At 37.5% G+C, this 7567-nt stretch overlaps 2 non-coding genes across 2 annotated transcripts; both read right to left on the bottom strand.

The window, feature by feature from the left end:
* Positions 1–2415: 2415 nt before the first annotated feature.
* On the bottom strand, positions 2416–2519 carry LOC148574599 (small nucleolar RNA R71). The gene has a single exon (XR_015906422.1). It is a non-coding gene; the product is annotated as a small nucleolar RNA R71 (small nucleolar RNA).
* A 4663-nt stretch (positions 2520–7182) lies between these two features.
* Positions 7183–7291, bottom strand: LOC148574598 (small nucleolar RNA R71). The gene has a single exon (XR_015906400.1). It is a non-coding gene; the product is annotated as a small nucleolar RNA R71 (small nucleolar RNA).
* Positions 7292–7567: the final 276 nt, after the last annotated feature.

Genomic DNA, 7567 nt, shown 5'->3' with positions numbered 1-7567 from the left:
CCTTCCACCATCCAAGCCACTATGAACAAATTCTTTGGCCCTTACCTCTGGAAGTTCATCGCTATATTTTTCGATGATATTCTAATTTATAGCATGTCCAAAGAAGAGCATTTACATCACCTTAAGATAGCCCTCACTATGCTGTAACAACATCACTTTGTTGCCAAGCTCTCCAAATGTGTTTTTTTTTTCAGCAACCGGTTGAGTATTTGGGGCATGTGGTGACTAAACTTGGAGTTCAGGTGGATAATTCTAAGATTGCTGCCATCATCGATTGGCTTATACCTTCCAACCTGAGATAGTTGTGTGGGTCCCTTGGCCTCACAGGGTATTATCGTTGCTTTGTGGCTAAGTATGTGTACCTCGCTGCCCCATTGACAGAACTCTTCAAGCACAACAACTTCTGTTGGGACCAAACAGCTGACTTTGCCTTTGAGAGACTTAAATCAGCACTGACACACACACCAGTGTTGGCTCTTCCAAATTTCTCTCTATCTTTCACGGTTGAGATGGATGTCTCGGGTCATGGCATAGGAGCACTACTCTCAAAGCAGGGACATCCTATCACTTACTTTAGTAAAAAGCTTAACCAACGCTTGTCAGTTGCTTCGGCTTATATTCGGGAGCTTTACGCTATTACCCAAGCAGTGGCCAAGTAGTGGCACTATTTGTTGGGGCGTCAGTTCTGCATTAAGACCGATCATCAGGGTCTGCATGAACTCATGAACTAAGTGGTCCTCACACCAGAATAGCAATATTACCTTACAAAGTTATTGGGATTTGACTTTGAGGTAGTGTATCGATCTAGCAAGACGAACTTAGACGCTGATGCCTTATCAAGACGGGGTGAAGAACCCTCTGAAGCTTGCCTTCAAGATTCTCTACTGTCAATACCTCATTGACTCCATTCTCTTACGGGCTATGAGGGAGGACCTTGACACTCAGTTAGTGATTGAGAAATATCGGAAGGGAGCGTTGCCTCCTGAGTGTCTATTGCAAGAAGGGCTCCTCATGTATAAAGGAAAAATATGGGTGTCGAATTTTGAGGGCCTTCGTACCCAACTACTTATTAAAGTTCATGCGACACCTATGGCTGGGCATCCGGGGGTACTTAAGACTTATAAGGCTGTTGGTGATTTATTTTTTTGGCCAGGCCTGAGTAGGGATATATACAAATTTGTTCAGCAATGCAACACATGCTAATCTACCAAATACATGACTTCCAAATCTCAGGGACTCCTCAATCCTTTATCTGTGCCATGTGGACCATGGACAAAACTTTCAATGAACTTTATTGTTCAGTTACCCAAATCAGTAGGTTATACTGCTATTATGGTGGTGGTTGATCGCTTCAGCAAAACTGCTCATTTTGAACCCTTGAGAGCCGGCTTCACTGTGAGTTATGTGGGGAAAGTCTTTATTGCATCGGTGGTTAAATTACACAGATTTCCCTCTATCATTATTTCTGACCGAGACCCCGTCTTCCTCAGTCACTTTTGACGCAGCCACTTTGAGTTCAGCGGCACCCGATTACGTTACAGTTCTTTGTAGAGTGACGACCAGACTGAGGTCACTGATCAAAACCTACGTGCTTTCTCTCATTCGTAGCCGCAACAGTGGGTGGCCTTTCTTCCCTGGGCTGAATTTTTCTATAATAGCTCATTTCATTTTGCAATACAGATGACACCACATGAGGCATTGCACGGTTTCCCTATGAACTTACCCCATGGCTACTGCCCTGACACATCCCTTATGCTAGAAGTCGATATCTTTTTGCGGACTCGTGATATATTAAATGATGAGTTGGGTTTTTGCCTGCATCAAGCAAGAACCTGCAGAGGATTCCTCTTCTTTCTCTGTTCTCTTCTTTTTCATATGAGCAGGAACAAGGATAAGAACATTCTTATTGAAGCTGATCCTGAACCTGAAAGGACTCTAAAGAGGAAGCTAAGAGAAGCTAAAGCACAACACTCTGGAGAGGACCTGACAGAATTTTTCGAAAAAGAAGAAGAGATGGCCGAACCCAATAACAATGGTGGAGATGCAAGAAAGATGCTTGGTGACTTTATTGCACCCTCTTCTGACTTCTGTGGAAGGAGCATCTCAATTCCTGCAATTGGAGCAAACAACTTTGAGCTTAAGCCTCAATTAGTTTCTCTAATGCAGCAGAATTGCAAGTATCATGGACTTCCATTGGAAGATCCTCATCAGTTTTTAGCTGAATTCTTGCAAATCTGTGACACTGTTAAGACCCATGGGGTTAATCCTGAGGTCTATAGACTCATGCTCTTCCCTTTTGCTGTAAGAGACAGAGCTAGGACATGGTTGGACTCACAACCTAAAGATAGCCTGAACTCTTGGGAAAAGCTGGTCAATGCCTTCTTGGTAAAGTTTTTTCCACCTCAAAAATTGAGTAAGCTTAGAGTGGAAGTTCAGACCTTCAGATAGAAGGAAGGTGAATCCCTCTATGAAGCTTGGGAAAGATACAAGCAATTAATCAGAAGGTGTCATTCTGGCATGCTTTCAGAATGGAGCATCATATGTATATTCTATGATGGTCTGTCTGAACTGTCCAAGATGTCATTGGACAACTCTGCTGGTGGATCTCTTCATCTGGAGAAGACACCTGAAGAAGCCCAGAAACTCATTGAAATGGTTGCAAATAACCAATTCATGTACACTTCTGAAAGAAATCCTGTGAATAATGGGACAACTCAGAAGAAAGGAGTTCTGGAGATTGATACTTTGAATGTCATATTGGCTCAGAATAAAATATTGACTCAGCAAGTCAATATAATTTCTCAGAGTCTGTCTGGAATATAAGCAGCAACAGGCAGTACTAAGGAAGCTTTCTCTGAAGAAGAAGCTTATGACCCTGAGAATCCTGGAATGGAAGAAGTGAATTACGTGGGAGAATCCTATGGAAACACTTACAATCCTTCATGGAGAAATCATCCTAATCTCTCATGGAAGGATCAGCAAAAGCCTAATCAAGGCTTCAATAATAATAATGGTGGGATGATGAGCGGATAATTTATACGCTTTTTGGCATTGTTTTTAGTATGTTTTTAGTAGGATCTAGTTACTTTTAGGGATGTTTTTATTAGTTTTTATGTTAAATTCACATTTCTGGACTTTACTATGAGTTTGTGTGTTTTTCTGTGATTTCAGGTATTTTTTGGCTGAAATTGAGGGACTTGAGCAAAAATCAGATTCAGAGGTTGAAGAAGGACTGCTGATGCTGTTGGATTCTGACCTCCCTGCACTCAAAGTGGATTTTCTGGAGCTACAGAACTTCAAATGGCGCGCTTCCAATTGAGTTGAAAAGTAGACATCCAGGGCTTTCCAGCAATATATAATAGTCCATACTTTGCCCGAGTTTAGATGATGCAAAAGGGCGTTGAACGCCAGTTCTACGCTGCAGTCTAGAGTTAAACGCCAGAAATACGTCACGAACCAGAGTTGAACGCCAAAATCACGTTACAACTTGGTGTTCAACTCCAAAAGAAGCCTCTGCACGTGTAAACTTCAAGCTCAGCCGAAGCACACACCAAGTGGGCCCCGGAAGTGGATTTCTACATCATTTACTTATTTTTGTAAACCCTAGTAGCTAGTTTAGTATAAATAGGACTTTTTACTATTGTATTTAGAACATCTTATGATATTTGGATTATCTTTTGATCTATTGATCACGTTTGGGGGGGCTGGCCATTTGGCCATGCCTGGACCTTCATTACTTATGTATTTACAACGGTAGAGTTTCTGCACTCCATAGATTAAGGTGTGGAGCTCTGCTGTTCCTCATGATTTAATGCAAAGTACTACTATTTTTCTATTCAATTCAACTTATTCCGCTTCTAAGATATCCATTCGCACCCAAGAACATGATGAATGTGATGATTATGTGACGCTCATCATCATTCTCACTTATGAACGTGTGCCTGACAAACACTTCTATTCTACATGCAAACAAGCTAGAATGAATATCTCTTGGATATCTAATACAGGGGACCGAGTATGAGTTATTAGTGTCTTCGTGGTATAAGTTAGAACCCATGGATGGCCATTCCTGAGATCCGGAAAGTCTAAACCATGTCTGTGGTATTCTGAGTAGGATCTGGGAAGGGATGGCTGTGACGAGCTTCAAACTCGCGAGTGCTGGGCGTAGTGACAGACGCAAAAGGAGGGTGAATCCTATTCCAGTATGATCGAGAACCTCCAGATGATTAGCCATTCCGTGACAGAGCATTTGGACCTTTTTCACAGAGAGGATAGGATGTAGCCATTGACAACGGTGATGCCTTATAGAAAGCTTGCCATGGAAAGGAGTAGGAATGATTGGATGAAGACAGCATGAAAGCATCTCTATACGCTTATCTGAAATTCTCACCAATGATTTACATAAGTATTTCTATCTTTATTTTCTGTTTATTTATTATTATTATTCGAAAACTCCATAACCATTTGATATCCGCCTGACTGAGATTTACAAGATGACCATAGCTTGCTTCATACCAACAATCTCCGTGGGATCGACCCTTACTCATGTAAGGTTTTATTACTTGGACGACCCAGTGCACTTGCTGGTTAGTTGTATTGAAGTTGTGAGGAATTATGAATTAAGATTAGAGCACCAAGTTTTTGGAGCCTTTACCAGGGATCACAATTTCGTACACCAAGTTTTTGGCGCTGTTGCCGGGGATTGTTCGAGTTTGGACAACTGACGGTTCGTATTGTTGCTCAGATCAGGTAACTTTGTTTTAATTTTAAGTTTTTGTTTTTATTCCTTTAATTTTTGAAAAATTTTTCCAAAAAAAAAAATTAAATAAATAAAAAAATAGTTTCAAAAAAAAATAAATTATTCTATGGCTTCAAAATTTTAAGAATGAATTCTAGTGTTTCATGAAGCATGTTGAAGCCTGGCTGACTGTAAAGCCATGTCTAAATTCTTTTGGACTGAGGCTTCCAAACCATCAGCATAGAGGCAAGTTAATTTGATGACTTAGCTGATGAATGTCTGATTTACATGCTGAAGCTTGGCTGGCCATTGGCCATGTCTAGTGTTTTGGACCGGAGCTTTCATTGAAAGCTTGGCTGGCTAGTGAGCCATGTCTAATTCCTAGCTGAGGCTTTAGACTAAGAGTGCAAGATTCCTGGAATTCATATTAAAAATTTTGGAATCCTTATTTTTCTTTTTCAAATAATTTTCGAAAAATACCAAAAAAAATTATAAAATCATAAAATCAAAAATATTTTTTTAGTGTTTCTTGTTTGAGTCTTGAGTCAATATCAAGTTTAGTGTCAATTGCATGTTTTAAATTTTTGCATAAAAATTTTCGAAAATTCATGCATTCATAATGTTCTTCATGATCTTCAAGTTGTTCTTGGTAAGTCTTCTTGTTTGATCTTGATGTTTTATTATTTTGTGTCTTTTGTTGTTTTTCATGTACATCTTTGCATTCATAGTGTCTAAGCATTAAAGATTTCTAAGTTTGGTGTCTTGCATGTTTTTCTTTCATCAAAAAATTTTCAAAAATAAGTCTTGATGTCCATCTCGATCTTCAAAGTGTTCTTGGTGTTCATCTTGACATTCATAGTGTTCTTGCATGCATTCATTGTTTTGATCTAAAATTCTCATGCATTGAGTCTTTTTCATGTTTTTCTCTTTCTTCATTAAAAATTCAAAAATAAAAAAAATATCTTTCCCTTTTTCACTCATAAATTTTCGAAAATTTGAGTTGACTTTTTCAAAACTTTTTAAAATTTAGTTGTTTCTTATGAGTCAAATCAAATTTTCAATTTAAAAATATTATCTTTTTCAAAATCTTTTTCAAAAGTCATATCTTTTTCATTTTTCTTATTTATTTTCGAAAATTTTAAAAATATTTTTCAAAAATCTTTTTCTTAATTTTATATCATATTTTCGAAAATATCATCAACAATTAATGTTTTGATTCAAAAATTTCAAGTTTGTTACTTACTTGTTAAGAAAGATTCAAACTTTAAGTTCTAGAATCATATCTTGTGATTTCTTGTGAATCAAGTCATTAATTGTGATTTTAAAAATTAAATCTTTTTCAAAACTAATTTCAATCATATCTTTTCAAAAATATTTTTTTATCTTATCTTTTTCAAAATCATATCTTTTTAATCATACCTTTTCATATCATATATTTTTCAAATATCTTTTCTAACTTCTTATCTTCTTATCTTTTAAAAATTGATTTTCAAAATTTGTTTCAACTAACTAATTAACTTTTTGTTTGTTTCTTATCTCTTTTAAAACTACCTAACTAACTATCCCTCTCTAATTTTCGAACATACCTCCCTCTTTTTCAAAAATTATTTTTAATTAATTAATTGTTTCAATTTTTAATTTTAATTTTAATTTTATCTTAATTTTCGAAAATCATCAACTCCTTTTCAAAAAATTATTTTCGAAATTCTCTTCTCTCTCACCCTCTTCTATTTATTTAATTACTTACTAACACTTCTCTTCATCTCATATCTCTGCTCTCCTCACCCTTGTGTTTGGATTATCCATTCTTCTTCACTCTTATTCCCTTTCTTCTTCTACTAACAATAAGGAGCCTCTTTACTGTAACATAGAGGATTCCTCTTCTTTTCTTGTTCTCTTCTCTTTCATATGAGCAGGAACAAGGAAAAGGGCATTCTTGTTGAAGCTGATCCAGAACCTGAAAGGACTCTGAAAAGAAAACTAAGAGAAGCTAAATTACAACAATCCAGAGAAAACCTTACTGAAATTTTCAAACAAAAAAGGAGATGGCAGACGCACCTAACAACAATAATGCAAGGAGGATGCTTGGTGATTATATTACACCTACTTCCAAGTTTGATGGAAGAAGCATCTCAATCCCTACCATTGGAGCAAACAATTTTGAGCTGAAACCTCAATTAGTTGCTCTAATGCAACAGAACTGCAAATTTTATGGACTTCCATCAGAAGATCCCTATCAGTTTTTAACTGAGTTTCTGCAGATCTGTGAGACTGTTAAGACTAATGGAGTAGATCCTGAAGTCTACAGGCTCATGCTTTTCCCTTTTGCTGTAAGAGACAGAGCTAGAACATGGTTGGACTCTCAACCCAAAGATAGCCTGAACTCTTGGGATAAGCTGGTCACGGCTTTCTTAGCCAGGTTCTTTCCTCCTCAAAAGCTTAGTAAGGTTAGAGTGGATGTTCAAACCTTCAGACAGAAAGAAGGAGAATCCCTCTATGAAGCTTGGGAGAGATATAAGCAACTGACCAAAAAGTGTCCTTCTGACATGCTTTCAGAATGGACCATCCTGGATATATTCTATGATGATCTGTCTGAATTAGCTAAGATGTCATTGGATACTTCTGCAGGTGGATCCATTCACCTAAAGAAAACGCCTGCAGAAGCTCAAGAACTTATTGACATGGTTGCTAACAACCAGTTTATGTACACTTCTGAGAGGAATCCTGTGAGTAATGGGATGCCTCAGAAGAAGGGAGTTCTTGAAATTGACACTCTGAATGCCATATTGGCTCAGAATAAAATATTGACTCAGCAAGTCAATATGATTT

The sequence above is a fragment of the Arachis ipaensis genome, chromosome B2, assembly GCF_059453495.1.
Source record: "Arachis ipaensis isolate K30076 ecotype BB chromosome B2, ASM5945349v1, whole genome shotgun sequence".
Lineage (NCBI taxonomy): Eukaryota > Viridiplantae > Streptophyta > Magnoliopsida > Fabales > Fabaceae > Arachis > Arachis ipaensis.
Note: the sequence above shows the minus strand (reverse complement) of the source record. Positions and strands in the feature narration are given on the sequence as shown.